Source organism: Vulpes vulpes, chromosome 11 (genome assembly GCF_048418805.1).
Source record: "Vulpes vulpes isolate BD-2025 chromosome 11, VulVul3, whole genome shotgun sequence".
In the NCBI taxonomy this organism is placed as follows: Eukaryota; Metazoa; Chordata; class Mammalia; order Carnivora; family Canidae; genus Vulpes; species Vulpes vulpes.
In genome coordinates, this window is record NC_132790.1 from 59921358 (window position 1) to 59940895 (window position 19538).

Consider the following 19538-nt stretch of genomic DNA (forward strand, 5'->3'; position numbering starts at 1 on the left):
AAAGCCAATTGCTCTGAGAAATAAAGCGCCACGTTTAGGAATTGCCCTGTGACAAGGAGGACTGAAGGCTCCTGAGAACTAGAAGTGCTGAGATGGAGAAAATCTTGACAAGAATGGCACCGGTAAGGAGTCTCCTGGGGAAGGTGTCCCACCGATAGACCGCGGTGGGGATGAGTGAGGAACAGTAAAATGTCAAATATTCTATTTTTGATATTTCCTGCTCTGCTCCAGTCATCTTTCATTTTTCTTAGGGCGTTTTTGTTTTGTTTTTACAGGTGGTAGAGATATTTTTATTTTTGCAGAGCAGAAGCAGCATTTCCTGGTTGTGGAGAGTCTGGGTTGCAGCTGTCCCAGGGCTCCTTGAGTCCCTTCTGGACTCCAGTCTCCAGTCAAAGGAATAAGCAAGGTTACTGCAAGGGGGCAAAGCCCCCCCCCCCCCAGTCCCTGAGGGGTCTCTGGCAAGCCCTCCTCTGGAGAGATCTCTGACAGTGTGCCTTCTACCAGGTCCAGCTGGAGGTGGGGCTTGAGGTCAGGTTCAGGGCAGGCTTGCCTTCCGTCAGGTCTCTGAGCCTTTCTGGAGCTGCAGCCCTTTGCGGGATGGGGGTGCTGTCTGTGATGGAGATCACTTGCAGGCCCCCATGGTCAGCCCCTTGAGGGCAGACAAGCGCCCTGGGCCAGGCCCTTCCGTGCCGCTGGGAGGTGGGGCACGTCCTAACCCGCAGCTCTCAGGGAGGCTCCACCTGCTATTTGCAGGCAATGCCCGCTCCCTTCCCGGCATTTGGGAACCTCTCGGCGCCACGCGGGGCGCGGCCAGGGGGCTGGTGAGCCGCAGAGGCCACCTGGATCTGCGTGCGCTTTAGGGTAGGGTGTGCGATCCATCGATCGGGATCTCCTCGAATTTCTTTCCCGCCCACCTGGGAGGACTCTCCCATCCCGGAGCCGGAGGGGAAACGCTGAAGCTGCTGCGGCCTGGAGCCGGAGCCACCTGCACCTTGTCAACCTGCCGCAGCGGGCGCGGGGCTGGACGGGGCCCCTGACCGCCGGAGCCGAGGCCGTCTTCGAACCACCCGCAGGACTTGAATTGACCCGGTCAGCTGCAGTCCACCGCGACGACAGAGCCTTCACGTTCCTCAGTTAACCATTCAGTGCCTGTACTACACCGTGAGGTTGGAGTTGGCGCTCTGGGAGACCCGGAGGGGCTCATTCTCGGAGGAGAGCGCAGCGAGGTGGGCCAGAGGTCAGCAGGACAGGCTCTCAGAGCGACAGGGACCCAGGGTAGAAGCATGTCTTCTCTCTGGCTCCTTTATCCACCCTAATTCCAGAATCTTCAGTAAGGTAGTAGACACCCATTTTACAGTCCTGTTTGGGCTAATGAGGCTCTGAGGAATGAAGGGAAAATGCTTATTCCTTGATTGGAGGAAAGTGAGATGCACAGAGGAAGACAACAAAGAGGGTTATCAGCAGGAGGAATTTGGAGTTTGTGGTCAGTTGTCATCTCCCACTTTTGCTGTACAAATTCGTGCCTGGCCGACCTGGGAACTAAGTAAGCTATGGATGGACACAAGGTCTCACTGAATTCATTTAATTGAGTGAGTGGATTCTCACATAATCTTGTGAGATTAATTTTTATCTTCCCCATTTTGCAGATAAGAAAACCTTAAAAAACTAGTGAGTTTCAGTATCTTGCCCAGGATAATGCTAAATAGTGACTGAAGGAAAATTTGTACCCAACTTTGTGTTACTCAAAAATTATCTACCATTTGTATTTTTATTTTATTCACTTACAACATCTGCATTTGGGGGGCCTTTCCACCATCATAAAATTGTATATTTTGAGGGCAGCATTAATGGGCTCCTAAATCCTGCCTTTTTATTTTTGCTTTCGTTGACTGTGCCCTCCTTGGCAGTTGGGGGCAGGGGCTGGAGTGAGAAATTTTGTTTTGGGGGTTTTTTTAAAAAATATTTTATTTATTTATTCATGAGAGACACACAGAGAGAGAGAGAGAGAGAAGCAGAGACACAGGCAGAGGGAGAAGCAGGCTCCATGCAGGGAGCCCACTGTGGGACTCAATCCCGGGACTCCAGGATCACGCCCTGAGCTGAAGGTAGACACCCAACCGCTGAGCCACCCAGGCATCCCAGAAATTTATTTTTTTTCAAAGTTTATTTTTATTTAAGTAATCTCCACATCCAATGTGGGACTCAAACTCATAACCCCAAGATCAAGAGTTGCATGCTCTTCCAACTGAGCCAGTCAGGCGCTCCTGAGTGAGAAATTTCAAACTGAAGCATGATCCTGTAAATATTCTCTATCTTTAGTTTTCCCCCTATTGCTTGTGAAATTAGGGTGAGCCAGTATAAGGGAGGGGGTGCCAAGACAGATGCTATTCCCTTTTTGTCTTAAATAATTGCCCACAGGTTTCTAGAGCTTTCATCCATCTGGATGCAGACCCCTTGGTCAAGTACATCAAATCCCCTTGTGTATGTCTCTCCCTATTTAGAGCAAGCTCCAGGAATGAGGGCAGGAATAATATGAAGTTCATTTCTTAATTTCCCACAGACCAAGTCCAGAGCTGTGTACATTCTATGTGAACTACAAACACTTGTTGAAATTGAATTGGGTTGAACCCTGCTTCCTCATAGATAAGTCCATTTATCATTTCCTCAGAACCTGCTGAGAAATGGATGGGAAATAAGACACCAACCCACAAAGGCTTAATAAAAATTCTCTCCATATATTAAAAAAAAAAAAACTCTCAAAACTTGCATGAAGTTCCAAATTCTCTGCACAGGATAAATCTCCTTTGGGGCTTTCTCCAGATTCCCACTTTGCTACCACATCATTTACTCTATGCATACCAATGAGATCTCTGGAATGAGCAAGATAGCTGAGTACAGCTGCTGGTGGATTGGTCAGGCTTAGGTCACCCCTGTGAAGTGTAACCCCTCAATAGCCATGTTCTCACCATTGTGCTGTTCTTTAAGATGACACTAAGGAAGTTTGGTATTTCCCTGGTGTTCCACCCAACATGGAGAAATCAATTAATATGATTAGCCAGGAAGCAAAACATGCGTAAGTGGTTTTCTGACACAAGCACCACTAGCCTTGGCTACAATTTGAGGCATGGCTGGGATTTCACCTGCTTGTTTGTTTTCTTTGGTCAAAGCCATCTTAAGCAAAGTAATCACCTCAGAGCTTTCCTCAATGAGCCAGTAACAGAATTAAACTTCCACCTTCCTACTAAAATATTAGAGCATACTACTTGGATGCTTTATATTTCCAGGGTCAATGACTTTATAAATTCGTTCATTGCTCAATAAACACGACTCAAGTATTAGCTAAATTCTCATGTTAACTAGAATGGAATAAGATACAGAATAACTCATAAGAAATTTAAGAAATTATTTTATTTGTGTTTCTAGGATTTGGTTCCATTGTCCTCAAGGTGAACAGTTTGTACCAAACACCTGTAAGAGCAGGAAATGTCAGCCAAGACTTTTAATGTTGCAAACATAGTATTAATTTCTGGAAGAGAATAAGTCAAATCTCGAAGAGGAAAATTCAGAGGGTGAAGAATAGGAGAAAAAATTATTTCTTGATGCTCAACCAAACTCTACAGACCTAGACCAAAGCATCAACTCTTGTTGATGAATGTTACTTCTACCGCAGTGAAGCTAGCTCCCACCTGCCCTGCCACTGACCAGCAAGAAATTAATGGGCTAGATCTAACCCATAGTGGTCACTTTACTGTCTACCCCAAGGTTGCTAGTAGGAAATTCTACTCTCTACCCCAAGAGAAGACATTCATCCAAGTCTTTGTATCAAGGGAAGTCACACATTCACTCACTCCACCCCAGTTTTGATATCCAGGAAAATGCATGGATCCATGGGACTTACTAGAGGGATGGAAGTGTGTTCCCATCACAATTAACCCTCTAATCACACTGAACTGCAAAACAAGGTTATTCTTGCCTCTGAGGTTTTCGTCCTGCCACTCTCCAGAGCTAAAAGCCTTCCCCCATCCTGCAATCTTTTGTCCCTGATCACACCTCCTCAGCTTTGGAGACATAGCTCTGGTTCCTTCACCTCCCTTCCCAGGGTATTAGGTGCCACCTTTTCTCTGCCCTTATAACTCCTGGAGCCCAGGGAAAATTACTTTCTGCCTGAATTGTAGAAAGTACTTGCGCTCCTGTCTCATTCCTTCCAGCTCAATACTTGGGCCAGATTTACCTGAAATTCTCTCTAGAGGTTCTACACTTGAAAACATCTGCAATTGCAAAATCTGTGAAGGTTGAAAAGGAAGAAAAAAGTTTTGGAAGCTCATTTAGCTGTATAACATGGTCTGACCTGAACTTATTAGGGGGAAACTTGACTTGAAAGCTATTTATAGCCTTTAATTTTTCCACTAAATGTGCACTTAGATATGTTTCATTGTAGCAATAATAATGTATTTGAAAATTCTTAAATTATGAAAATGTAAACAAATTGTAATATAACTCTTAGATGAGAGGCAAGACTGGGGGGAACGTAAGAATTAAAGCCTCAAATCTTAAAAGGAAGTTAAGGCATAATGCTCTAAAATTGATATATCAGGAAATATCAGATATATTTAGTATTCAGAAATATGGTAACAAATACTTAGATAGTCCTACAATCACAAAGAAAAGTAGGCATCCAAAGAACTTCTTTGGACCAAACAGTCAAGGAATAAATAACTGTAGTTTATAAGATCTCTTTGAGATTTTATAAGGAGAAGAGCTACTTCCCAACTCACTTGGAGATTGCTTGACTTCACTACATCTCAGAGCAGTTTGAGAAAGGAAAATCTCAGCTTAAGTATCACACAGGAACATGGATTTAAATTATTAGCAGACTAAATCCCATGATGTATAAAAGGGATAGTACATAATGATTAGGTAGGGCTAATAGAGGAGAATATTGATGGTTTCACATAAGAATAATAATTAGTATAATATGTGACCCACCATATTAACAGATTAAAGAATAGTCATATAATTATTTCAGTTAATACAGAACAAGCATCTGATAAAATCTAGCATTGACTTGTGATTTAAAAATTAGGAAATCTATAGTAGAAAAAACTTCCTTAATCTGATAAAGAGTATGTATGAATAGTCAGAGCAAATGCCCTTTTCTGTGGTGAAAAGTTAAAAGCTTCACCTCTGAGGTCCAGAACAGGACTAAGATATCCACCACCATCACTATGCACTGACATTGTTTTGGAGGTCTTAACATGAAAGAAAAATAAAGAAACAAAGTGGTCATTTTTACAGATATGTACACAGGAAATTCTGAAGAATCTACAGACAAATTAGAATTAATAAATAAGTTTTGCAATTTATTGGATACAAAATGTCTATAGCTACATCTATATTCCAAATGGATTTGTGCATTTTGAAGATATCTTTTATAGCACTTGACAAATTGATTGGAAAGTTATATGGAATTGCAAAGGTCTAAGAATAGCCAAGGTAGTTCTGAAGAAGAAAAATGAGGTATAAGACTTGCCCTACTAGATATCAAGATTGATATAAAACTTTAGTAGTAAAGATAGTTTGGAATTGAAACAAGGAGAGAAAAATATGCCAGTGGAACAGAGAAGAGAGTCTGGAGGCCGACTTGTTCTTATATGAATGTTTTATTTATAAAGAAAAAGGCATTGAAGATCACTGGAAGAAGAAACATTTCAATAAATAGTGGTTTGGTAAGTAGGATCTGGTTATCCATATAATAAAATAAAAAGGAATCTGATACATCCTGACACCATACACATAAGTCAATTCCAGGTGGATTATGAAGATTTTAGAAGATAACACAGGAGAATATTTTTGCGACCCTGTATAAGGAAAGATTTTAATTTTTAATTTTTTAATTTTACTTTTTTAAAAGGTAGGCTCTATGCCTTGAACTCACCACCCTGAGATCAAGAGTTGCATGCTTTACCAACTGAGTTAGCCAGGTGGCCCTGGAAGGATATTTAACATGAGATACAAAACATGCTATCCAACAATGTAATTATTAATAAATTTGAGCACATTAAAGACTTTTAGGGGAACCTGGGTGGTTCAGTTGGTTAAACATCTGCCTTTGGTTCAGGTCATGATCCCGGGGTCCTGGGATCAAGCCCCATGTTGGGTTCCCCACTCATTGGGGAGCCTGATTCTCCCTCTCTCTCTGACCCTCCCCCTGGCTTGTGTTCTCTCTCTCTCTCTCTCTCAAATGAATAAATTTAAAAAAATCTTTTTAAAAAGACTTTAATCAGTTACTCTAAGGAAGGTGAATGTTTGCGACACAGAGTGAGAGAAGGGGCTAATATCAAAGATATATAAAGTTCTTCCGCAAATATAAAATCTGGTAAAAAAGAATGGGCAAAAGACCTGAAGAGACACTTTGGAGAGGCAGTGCAAATGGCCAATAAGCATGTGAAATGTCTCTCAACCTTAAACTGATGAAATGACAAATTACACGATAATTAAGTACCATTAAACATATGGATATCTATTATACAGCCAACAGATATGGCACAGATGATAAAACTCTGACGATATCAAGCGTTGGAGTTAATGTGCAGCATGAACTTTCACTTCCTATTGAAGGGAGCATGAATTGCCACCACCACTTGGGAAAACCTTTGACATTATCCATCAGATTTGAAGAGATGCATACTCTATGACCCACCAATGTCAGTCCTTAGTATATAACCTAGAGAAAATTATGTTCATGTACACCAAGAGACAGGTATAAGAATGCTTATAATATTATTGCTTTTAATAGCTCCAAACTGGAAGTAACTTGAATGTTAACTTATAGTCTGAGAATAAGGTAACTGTAGATTGATAAATGGTGTTTGATTCTCTAGCATAATAACAAGTGAAAAGAATAAAGGACAAAAGAATGCATATGGTATGATTATATTATTATCTTTTATATTTTAAGGTATGAAAGATGACCTGATATCCCAGTGAACATTTTTCCCCCATTTTCTGTTTACTTTCTTGTTGCCAGACTCTGGGTCTTGGCCTATGAACTTAAATTCTGTCTGTTGAAATATTCTGCCAAGAGTTGGTTTGTGATATTAAGTTGACCATATTGGGAGATAAAATCAGTTTATTACAATTCTCTCAGAAAAGAGAATTTCAGACATTTCATGCTTTTGTTGTTTGTTTTTTGCAAAATTCAGATATCTTTACTGATAACAGTACTCAATCCTTCTTATCCTGCTAAATATAAAAACCTCCTTGCCACTTTTCTTTTTTTCAGCACAGAGCTTCTGTGTTGACACAGCTTTGGCTTCAACCTCTAAGTTAATATGGACTCATCTCTATTTATTCCATGATAAAATCTACCACTTTTAAAAAAAGATTTTATTTATTTATTCATGAGAGACACAGAGAGAGGCAGAGACATAGGCAGAGAAAGAAGTAGGCTCCCTCTCTCCACTCAACCATTGAGCCACCCAGGTGCCCCAAAACTACCACCTGTCTGTGGTTCAAATCACATTGAAGATCTCTGGACCAGCACAATACCATATACCTTAAAATTTCCCCCTTGTAATCAACTCCTCTCTCCCAGAAGTCAACTTAAATATTTTTGCCAAGACAATACAGAATTAATAATTAATAAATAATTAATAGTTACAGACTTTTCAGAGATCCTAAAGACAAATTTCATAGACTATAGCAACAATTGCTGAAGTTCAAACTTCTTACAAATCTTCTCTGTTAGAAAGAGCATCTGCAAGAAAAATTTTATGAAGCACGTTACTATCTCTTTCCAGCAACTCTAGGGTAAGATGAATTTTTCCTTCTGACTGAGACCTATTTCACCAGCTGTTAGAAAAGCTTGTAAATATCAAAGCCACGCGCTAGAATTCCATTAGTTTGCCCCCAGGAAGAAAAAAGGAACAGATTTGAGAAAAAGCTCGAAACTTACAATATGGAAAGGAAAAAGATTATTAACAAATTGAATATGAGATATGAAATGTTTTGCATCTATAATACCAATCTGATATTCCTAGGCAAGATCCTTGTTCATTTTTAGTATTTCTGGTTATTCTGTTAACCATCCCAAGAGTATTTTATTATATAAAAAAGTGAGTTTGTAGATTATCACTGATTGAAAGCTGCGGCCAAGATGTTTATTATTCATTCAATATCTGTGGCTCTTCCATATTCCCTGGTCAAATGGGGTCATGCAACTAGTCATGGATAGTTACAGTATGGCTAATTACAGTGTGTTACAGGAGTTACACAGATGGGGCTATGCCACTAGTCCTGGCTGTGAATGGAAGAGATGTTGAGTGCGACTCTCCTGTGCTTTCTTCAGCTGCTGCAGCAACAGGGAGGCCATGTGTTCCACAGGATTGCTACTGGAAGATTGAGTCTTTGGGTCACTGCTTGGAAGGTCTCTCCCAGGAGACATCTGACCCACATTGTTAATGCACTAGAAATAAACCTTCATGTGTTGGGACATTGATACTGTTATTGCAGCACAGCCTAGCCTAAATTGACTGATACAGAAAGGATTATTAACTCTATTTCTTCCAATAATTTATCTGATGTTTACTTCATTCATTTGATGGTGTTTATTGAACATCTCCTAGCTAGGGCTTGGACACTATACTGTAATAAGTAGGTTACCAGTAAGGTAACAGAATATTGCTGTGCGGAATAGCTGAGGGGCAGGGAGGTCAGCCCAAGCCATCGGAAAAAGCTTCTAGGGAAAGGTGGCACTCAGCATCCTGAAAGACAGCAGGTAGCTAGGTCTAAGAAATAATGGGAGGACATTTTAGGTATTAGAAACAACATGAAGGGTGGAGAGGTATGACTGGATACAGCTGGTATAGGGAATTGTAATATCAAGTCAACAGTGGCAGTGAGGCCACTCACCCAGCACACCAACAACATGACCTCTGGGAGAGCCCCACTGCTACACCCTCTCCACAATTGGCAACTGCTCATATTGGCTGATTCAGTTCAGTTACTCTTCCTATGTGAAGAGCTAAAAAGTGCTAGGAAACATAATTAAAAATGGTTTTAAAATGAGCCAGACCTGAGTGTAAATCTTGACTTGATCATTGGACAAATCATGTAAGCTTCTTTGTGAAATGTTCATAATAATACTTCATCCCATGTTGTAGGGTTTGTGAGAACATTCAGTGACATTTTAAAGGGCAGTGTATCTTAATTTACAGTTGACAAAATGCTGTCTCTCCCTCCTTCCCTCTCTCTCTTACATATGCACACATGCAGTATCTGGTACAGTTTAAGCCAATTCACCATGTTCAAGGGAAGTTTTAAAGCATCACACCCAGGACATAGTGGCTGTGTCCATGAGTGCTACCTTGAGTCAGACAAATGGATGGGCTACACAGTCTCCTGGCAAGTGGTCATCCCTAAAGAGTTACATTCGCATGCAGACCTAAGAGTTTTAGATAGCAGTTGTTCCTTGGTTGGGTGCTCTGGGAAGTGCTAATGGTAGCTCCATTGTGGGCTAGTCAAGGTGGGGCCATCGCCAACCTGGCTGGAGTGAAGATGACATTCTGAGCATCTGTTGGTTCCAGGCCAGAAGGGAAGTCTTCTTGGCCCAGCCCTGGGAGGAGATGTGTGTGGTTATTTATCCTCTCCCTAAGGATGGGCCAAGGCAGCATGCATAGGCTGCTTTTCTTACCCTTCAGTTTGTAAAGTGCCCTTGACCCCCTATTCATCTAACATCCTGGGTGCCAGGCCCTTTTGCAGTTAAGGAATTAGACAGGGAGAGTGATGAGCTCTCAGAGTTGAAAGGGAAGATCCAGTGTAAGGAGAGTGATTTGTCTTCAGTTGATCCTCTTTGATCCTCAGGGATAGAACTCTTTACCTTCCATTCCCCTGTTGTCCTCTGGCTCTCAAGGACTTCCAGTTTCCAGTAAGGCAGAGAAGTGAAACAGGGCAAAAAGGAAGCTCTAGGTAAGAGCCAACTATTGACTTCTATGGCCCCAGTAGGGCTCTGCTCATGGCTATCCCTGGGTCAGCAGGCTCTCACATCCAGGGATTCAGCCCCATCCCACAAGCCCTCAGCAGCTGATCCTAACCTCCTCTCACAAGCCCAGAGAGGATGTTTGTGAATGGTGTACTGCCAGGGTTGCAGTGCCCAGTTCTGCAGGTTGTACACTACACAATGATAGCTGGCTCAGGGAGCACTGAGTGAGAGCTAAAACCCAGCCCATGATTCTCACTGGGCTGTGCCATTTATGAAGTTGCATCTGTTGAGAGAGGGCATTTTTTTCCTTCTAATTCCCACAAAAGTGTCTTCTATGATGGTGGGTGGTCCTCTTTACCATCATCTCCAAAATCTCTCCCTTCTAAAGGGTTCTCCTGGATTCAGTCCTGTCCCTTTGCATAAGAAGTGACATTGGAAATGTCACAACTGGTTTTCCCTTTCACTTTCTCTTCTTCCTTTAGGAACTCACTTTTCACTCTATGGCCAAGTCTTCAGTGGCCAAAGTATTGGGTCAAAGGGAGCTTGGATGATGAGCAAAGAGTACCTGGTAATAAATGCGAGATTAGAATGGAAATTCACATCTGCCACACAGTTGTCTCTGAGCTGAAATAGTTATATTTCCTTCCTTAGAGCAAAGAAAAGGTGGATCAGTAAACAGGTGGAAAACTGGCTAATATTTTCACCCTAGAACTCAAAGGGAAATCACTACAGTGAAATTAGGTATTAGACATTCACTAAATTAGCCAAGATCCCAAACATAGAAAATTGTTGAATAGCTTCAAATAGTCCTGTCAGCTGCACATCCATTTCCCAAAATATATATGGAGCAGTCTCTTTGTGGTGAAAGAGTGGTGGGCAATTTCCAACTTATATTCTAAAAATCTACATGAAATATGTTTTAATTAGGGAATGAATGTGTATTTTTCAGTGACATTTGAGAAAAATTCTCAAAAACAGTACTGCTTGGAAGAAAGTACATGTAGCCTTCAGTTATGTCTGCAATACCAAGAAGTGTGGGCCAGTTTATCACCAAGAATAGAACTAATTACCTTGTCATTGAGATGGTTAAAACCCCAGACAGTCCAGAGCTAACTGTCCAATATGGTAGGGATGAGTTGCATGTGGCTAGGGAGCCTTTGAAATGTGGCTAGTCCAAATTAAGATATAGTTAAGTGCAAAATACACATTGGATCTTGAGGACTGTATAAAAAATTGTAAAATATCATATTAATTTAGAAGATGGAAGAAACAGTACTCATTTTTGACTCATTGTCAGTCCCTCTGGAGCCCATCTAGCATGGGCTCTTGGGAATCCATCTTTCCACCAAAGATCCCTGGGTTCGTTCTTTCTTTCTTTCTTTCTTTCTTTCTTTCTTTCTTTCTTTCTTTCTTTTCAGATTTTATTTATTTATTTGAGAGAAGCACACAAATCAGAAGGAGTGGCAGAGGGAGAGGGAAAAGTAGACACCCCGCTGAGCAGGCAGCCCAACACAGGGCTCCATACTCAGACTCCAGGTCCATGACCTGAGCTGAAGGCAGATACTCAACCAGCTGAGCCACCCAGGTGCCATCCCTTCCTCTCCCCACCTCGGCCGGGTCTTTTCTACCTTCAGCAACCCTATCACATCCCATCTACTTTTCATTCTGTCAGATGATACTGATTCAAGATTCTAAAGATCATGTTAATCATGGGTTTTTACTTTTTCCTGAAAGGGCATGGCAGATCCACAGTATCTCAGAGGAAAATTGATTTAGACATTTCAGAGTCTTCAGACAGTTGTGTCTACAAGACAAACAAATCTTTTCTTTGATGATTTTGATGGCTTTCCATGGCCAAACTTAGATGAGTTCTTAGGCTAACACACTTTCTGCCTCTTTTTTTTTTTAAAGATTTTATTTATCTATTCATGAAAGACAGACACAGAGAGAGAGAGAGAGAGAGAGACAGAGACAGAGACAGAGACAGAGACATAGGCAATGGAAGAAGCAGGCTTCATGCAGGAAGCCTGATGTGGGACTTGATCCCAGAGTCCTGGGATTATGCCCTGAGCCAAAGGCAGACAGACGCTCAACCACTGAGCCACCCAAGAATCCCTACTTTCTGCCTCTTGACTTGATCTACCAAACACCCTGCCCTACCATGCCTGAAAAATAACTCTTCATAAAGTCCACTGAATACTTTCAACCTGTGTCACATACTTCTTATTGCATCCTCCAGAATATATTTACTAAAGAAAGTAAGGCTAACATGAAATTCATTTTACCACTGAAATATGCAAAAGGTAAAGTGTTTTACACAAAGACTCAGCAAGGGTTAATGCTTACAAGACTACAAGCCCTAATTCTCTTCCAGCGCTGGATCTCTGCAGCAAGGGAAGGAAGCAACAGAAAATGCACTGATACTCTGACATGAAAGCTCTAATCAACCTCTCTTTTGCCAGTACAGCCTCCACAATGTTGCTAGAGTAATTACTTGAAAATGCAGATTTTGTTGGGTTCATTCCCTACAAAACAGACAAACAGAAACAAACAAGCAAAAGAAGATAATCTCCAGAGGCCACAGAATCGCCACCATGCCCCTATGCCCCTTTGCATACCAGGACTTCAACATGTTTTTCCCAGCCTCATGTCTCCCCTTGCCACCCTATAAGCTCCCATTCCACAGTCCTTAGCACCTGTACAAATGCCACAGCCCCCTTGGGCTTGTTTTCTCAATTCTTCTCTTCTAATTCTTTGTATCGCTCCCACATTCCCTAGGCTCCTCCTCACCTTCACACTCTTGAAGGCACACTCTTCAAGCCCAGAGCAAATGTCAGCTCTATTGGAAGATTTCTGCAACCTTTCCAGCAGAATTAATATATTCCTTCTCTGGGTTTCCTCAAATCCTTTGTACTCTCTTTGTGCACTATACTATTATATTAGGATCAACTCTTGTGTCTGTCTCCTCCATTAGACCATAAACCATAAACTGCTTGAGGACCAAGACTCTTTATCTCTGTATCTCTATGTGTAGTAAATCCTCAGTGGATAGTCACATTCATCCTCATCTGTATGTTGTCATTTCCCAAGTCCATCTGCTGACTATAGCTTTTTAATTAATTAATTAATTAATTAGTTAGCTAATTAATTAGCTTTTATTCAATTAAATAACATACAGTGTATTATTAGTTTCAGAGGTAGAGTTCAGTGATTCATCAGTCTTATATAATATCCAGTGTTCATTACATCATGTGCCCTCCTTACTGTCCATCACCCAGTTACCCCATCCCCCCACCACCTTCCCCTCCAGTGACCCTCGGTTTGTTTCCTATGATTAAGAGTCTCTTATGGTTTATCTTCCTCTCTGATTTCATCTTATTTTATTTTTCCCTTCCTTTCCGTGTGATCCTCTGTTTTGTTTCTTAAATTCCACTTATGGTTGAAATCATATGGTAATTTTATTTCTCTGATTGATTTGTTTCGCTTAGCATAATACCCTCTTGTTCCATCCATGTAGTCACAAATGGCAAGATTTCTTTTTTGATGGTTGAGTAATATTCCATTGTATATATCTACCACATCTTCTTTATCTGTTGATGGACATCTGGGCTCTTTCCACAGTTTGGCTACTGTGGACATTGCTACTATAAACATTGGAGTGCATATGCCCCTTTGGGTCACTATATTTGTATCTTTGGGGTAAATACCTAGTAATGCAATTGCTGGGCATAGGGTAGCTCTACTTTCAACTTTTTGAGGAACCTTCATACTGTTTTCCAGAGTGGCTGCACCAGCTTGCATTTCCACCAACAGTGTAAGAGGATTCCCCTTTATAAAACAAAATGAAGTCAAAGAGGGAGACAAGCCATAAGAGACTCTTTTTTTTTTTTTCTCCATAAGAGACTCTTAATCATAGGAAACAAACTGAAGGTCACTGGAGGGGAGAGTTGTGGGGGATGGGGTAACTGGGTGATGGACAGTAGGGAGGGCGCATGATATAATGAACACTGGGTATTATATAAGGCTGATGAATCACTGACTTCTACTCTGGAACCAATAGTACTATATATGCTAATTAATTGAATTTAAAGAATATTTTAAAATGGGGAAAGAAAAGAAGGTTCACCTTTCTCCACATCCTCAACATCTGTCATTTCCTGACTTGTTAATTTTAGCCATTCTGACTGATGTGAGGTGGTATTTCATTGTGGTTTTGATTTGTATTTCCCTCATGTCAAGTGATGTTGAGCATTTTTTCATGTATCTGTCTGTTAGCCATTTGTATGTCTTCTTTAGAGAAATGTCTGTTCATGTCTTCTGCCCATTTCTTGTTTGGGTTATTTGTTCTTTAGGTGTTGAGCTTGATACATTCTTTAGAGATTTTGGATACTAGCTCTTTACCGGATAAGACATTTACAAATATCCTCTCCCATTCTTTTAGTTGTCTTTTGGTTTTGTTAACTGTTTCCTTTGCTATGCAAGAGTTTTTTTTTTTTTTTATCTTGATGAAGTTGCAATAGTTCATTTTTGCTTCTGTTTTCCTTGCCTTTGGACTTGACTAGGAAGAAGTTGCTGCAGCCAAGGTCACAGAGGTTGCTGCCTGTGTTCTTCTCTGGGATTTTGATGGATTTCTATTTCACATTTGGATCTTCCATCCATTTTGTGACTCCAGCTTTCTTTCCCAATTTCTTGACATAGTCTTTAACAAATATTTTTCATTTGATGTCCGATAGGGACTTTAAACCCACCATGAGCAAACCTGAACTCACCAAGTTACTTACCCAAACTGTTCCTCCTCCATGGTTCCCCTACTTTGTGTTTGGCACCATCATCTACCTCTTTGTTCAAGCCAGAAAATGGTAGGCATCCTTTAATCTATCTCTTCTCTTACCAACATCCCTTCCCTCATTCCCAAAATCTTATTCTGTTATGTCAACTTTCCAAATATCAATTAAATCTATGCACTTCCCTTTATTTCTGCTGCATTCATTCACTCATCATTGTCTCTAGCCTGAGTTACAGAAATCACATTTCTTGTTGTCCCTCTGCCTTCATATTTGCACCCAGCACCTAGAACAGTGTCTGGCATGTAGTGAGCACTTGGTAATTGCAGACTGAATGAACAATGAGTGTACATAGATGGGTGAGTATGTGACTCAGCCATATTACCAGCCCCATCTGCTTAGATGTGTACCTTCCTCACCACCCCATCTTCCACTTTCTGGTTCAAAGACACAGGAAATGACTTGAGGGCCATTTCTCTTTGAACTTGAGACTGGAGTAACTTTCTTAACATGTGCAGCACCCAATAGCTTTGAATACATTTGCATATCAGCTTTGTCAGCTGAGCCTCACACTCCCTGATTAGATAGACACCCCCAGGAACCCCTTTTTGTAAACTGAGTCTCTCTTTTTCACAGAGTCAGAGAGGCTGAATAATTTCCACTGGATTTCCCAGTTAAGAGGCAGAGCTCAGGCAGAAGCATGTGGACTCCAAAGCCTGGCCCAGTTTAGCTCGATTTGGTTCATGCTCAGTGGAACACTTGCTCCTCGAGAGTAGTTCAGACAACAGGATACTGAAGGCCAGGGGAGCTGAATGAAAACCTCTGAACCTCTGCTGGCTAGAGTTTTGACCCTCATCCTCATGGCCTGAGGAGCCTGGCAAAGGGGTCAGGGAAGGGAAGCCTGGAACCTGAAGGCTTGAGGCTCTTCCTCACCTCACTGTGTCAACAATGATAGGTAATAATCAGGGCTGTCTGTCTCAGATTGCTGTGGGGCATGTCACAGGGATGAAAAACTTCTCTGCTCTATCCTTAGTTTGCTTTCTGGGAACCAAAACTGCTGGAGATATAGGAATGCAGTTGATGAAATCAACTTGGTCAGGACAGAAAATTCAGAATTGGGAGTAATTACAGAATAATGGCTGTTGTCAGCTTGATACCAGGAAATGGACTGCTAATGGGCAGGGATAGTGGAAGGAAAGAACTGAGGGCATTCCAATGGCCCTCTGGGTGGCCTGAGCTCTAGAGGGGAGCCATAGCTTCCCAAGCCAGTCATGTGCTGACTTGTGTTCCTCATGTATTGGTGGGGAGCAGGAAGACTTCATTCAGGTGACTGTCAGCATTTGAGGCGCTGTGCCAGCCACTGGGCATGGAGCTGAGGTAGCAAGGACCCTGTTCCCTAGAAGAGTGGTCTAGCTAGGCAGATTAGACATGGACAGAAACATCATAGTGTAAAATATGAAGCCAGAAGAGATTCTGACAAGGTCCTGGGGCATCCAGTACTGGGGGAACCAGGATTTACTTTCTGAGGGAGGAAGCTGAGACTAATATGTAGGCTTTGGATAATCAGAGAATGAGAACATTTCTGACTGAAAGAACCACATGGACAAAGATAGGAACTAGGCTTTGTGGTAAGAAGTCTTGTCTACTAAGGGCTCCTCAAACTCAGCAGTTGGGAGCCTGGCAACTCTACCCAATTCGGCCTTCTCTGGTGCTTCTCTGGAGTTTGACCTCTGCCTCCAGTAGCTGGTAGCTAATAGTTTACATTTCTGTATAATTCTGGAACTTTATGGCTACTTGGTTCCCAGCTTGTTAGTTTCCCAAGAGATAATTCTGCTAGTGTTTTTGTTGAGAGCACTGGATCCTGTCACCTCCTGCTGGGGTCCCCTGCAGCAAAATTGTAGCAGACTTTCTTAGCACACTACACCTGTATTCCCTGATCTCATTACTACTTTTGTGCATACTGGTTCCCCTTGTGCTTTCCCTTCCAGGAGCCAGCACCTGTACCTATGTCAGAGTCTGCCCTTAGGCCAGGGGTCTCCTGGGCCTATGCACATGAAGAATCAGACATGCCTGGGAATTTGTGTGCCCCCAACCCGGAGTCAGCCCTTAACCAACAATTGATGGATGCAGGGTACAGGCAATCCACTTTCCTTGTCTCTAAGGTGTGCCTAACCTGTCTCCATAGCACTCCTATAAAGTAGAGTCCAATTTCCCCTGTGGGATTTGGCTGACATCACACTTTGCTTGGCATTATACTTTTCCTGATCCCACTTCCCTTTTACTTCCCCAGGTTTTTCCTGGAAGCATTTCCTAATTACTTTCATTTGAATTCTTTTTTTTTTTTTTCATTTGAATTCTCATATGAGGATCTGCCTATGCAGAACCCAACTTAGACATAAGTCAAGTATGGAAGGCAAAATAATGTTCCCCATCCCACCACCCTGCAAATACGTAGAACTTGGAATATGGCAAAATGATTTGCATGCATAATTAAGAATAAGACAGATTATCTGGGTAGGCCTACTCTAATCATATGAACCCTTAAAAACGGAGAACATTCTCTGGCTGGAATCAGAAATGTTACAGAAGAAGTCATCAGAGGAGTTGAAGCATGCGAAAGATTCAACATGCCCTTGTTGGTTCTGAGATGTAGGGGCTGTGTGCAAGGACCTGAGTGTGGCCTCTGAGAGCTAAGGGTGGCCCCCATGTGAAAGCCAGCAAGAAAATAAGACCCTAGTCTTACAGGTGGAAGGAATTGGATTCTGCAAAAAATTGAATGAGCTTGGAAGCAGATACTTCCCAGAGCCTTCCAACAAGAGCTTATTGTCTGTCACTGTGATTTCTGCCTTATGAAACCCAGAGCATAGGGCCCAGCCAAGCCAACTCATATTTTTGACCTAATAATGGACTTTGAAATAACGTTTGTATTCTCTTTTAACCTGCTAAGTTTGTTGTAATTCGTTAAAGCAGCAATTGAAACTAATATACTAAGATTTCTCCTAAAAAAAATTCTACATGCTCATTGCACATCTCATGGCCATTTGCACTGGGAATGTCATAGGTTGTGTTCTTAAACTGGTATACTTTATTTTTTTTTGTTTTAATTTCTATTTATTTATGATAGTCACAGAGAGAGAGGGGGGGGGGGCAAAGACATAGGCAGAGGGAGAAGCAGGCTCCATGCACCGGGAGCCTGACGTGGGATTCGATCCCGGGTCTCCAGGATCGCGCCCTGGGCCAAAGGCAGGCGCCAAACCACAGCGCCACCCAGGGATCCCCTTAAACTGGTATACTTTAAATCCACTTACTGATGTACAGATTTATGAAGCTGGTTGATCATCTCAGGGCTGTCACTTCTTTTGTCCTTTCACTGACCTCAGTCTGGTTGCATTGGGGCGAGGGTCTTTTCTCCCTCTGTTTAACTCTCACCTGGATTTTATCAGTGAAGGCGTACTGTGGCCTCTGGAGATATGGAGGCTGTAGGTGGAAATGGGAAATCACCTGTGATGTGGCAGATGAGCCTGTCTTCTGTGGAAGAGGAGGATCCCCAGAGAGGGGACTTCCATCAGGTCACTGACCCTCCGACATTATGTTCTCCAGAGTTTTAGTGTATGGATGAGAAGAGTGAAATCGAATTTGGAGTTCTGAGGGCCTTAATGCTAAGGAAGTAAGACTTCACCCTAGTGGGGAATGGTTGAAGGCTTCCAGCAAGCTCTGACGCGTTAAGGGCCTGTGTGTGTTCATTAAGTATTGGTTTGCACAAGGGAATGTGTAGCTCAGGAATTTTTATGTCAACCTTGTGCAGGGGCCATGCTAGTGTTCCGATTTCAGTATATGTACTACTGAAGCAAGCACTCAATGTGTAACTCAAGTGTCAGTGGTCATCTTTTCTATGCTGCCTCGCTCAACCATTTCACTTCTATATATAGAGAACCCCTTAAAATGTTTGTCTCCCCTGCTAAAAATTTGAAGCTATGGAGGGGTCACTTTGTGTAGCTTTTGGATTCCACTTAAAAATTCCCATTGATATTCCTAAATGTAAAAAAAAAAGAAAAAAAAATCCTAAATGTAAAAAAAAAAAAAAAATTCCCATTGAACATTTCAATTCTCCCAAGTCCCTTTGCCTGATTGTCATATGGAAAATAGTTCTCTCCACCTTTGCATAAATAGAACCTACCCTTTAAGGGTCCTCTCAATCAAGTTTTATCATGTAATTGTATTTAGAGAATATATTTATAACTTCACGCTTTCTCTCAGGTTTATGGGAAGACTCTTGGCCGAACAAATACAGTACAGGTTCAGGAGGTATTCTGGTGAAAACATTCACTGCACATGATCAAATCCAGGATATAAAGCACAATAGATGCCTTTTCAGCTGTAGGATCAAAATATCTCATTATGGAGCATCTCATCATGTGTCCCGGGTGGGGTGTTACCCTGTCTGTCTCTCCAGCTTCTTTTCTGAATCATTGTCTCCCAACTTAGGGGCAAGCCCTAGGTCCCTAGATGCCTGTGGACCTGCTGTCTCTTCTTCATGCTCTTTGTGGCCAGACCCTACTAACTTTGGGGAAGAAACAGCATTGTCTTGTGTCACAGAAACAAACTGAGATATCTCTTCTAGATTAAACTATATTGGAGAGTATTTTTTAAAAGATTTTATTTATTTATTCATGAAAGACACACACACACACAGACACAGAGAGAGAGAGAGAGAGAGAGAGAGGCAGAGACAGAGGCAGAGGGAGAAGCAGGCTCCATGCAGGGAGCCTGATGTG

At 41.9% G+C, this 19538-nt stretch overlaps 1 pseudogene; it reads right to left on the minus strand.

Annotated features, from left to right (window-relative positions):
* Positions 1 to 18523: 18523 nt before the first annotated feature.
* Positions 18524 to 18618, minus strand: LOC112921683 (U6 spliceosomal RNA; annotated as a pseudogene).
* Between the last annotated feature and the right edge of the window lie 920 nt (positions 18619 to 19538).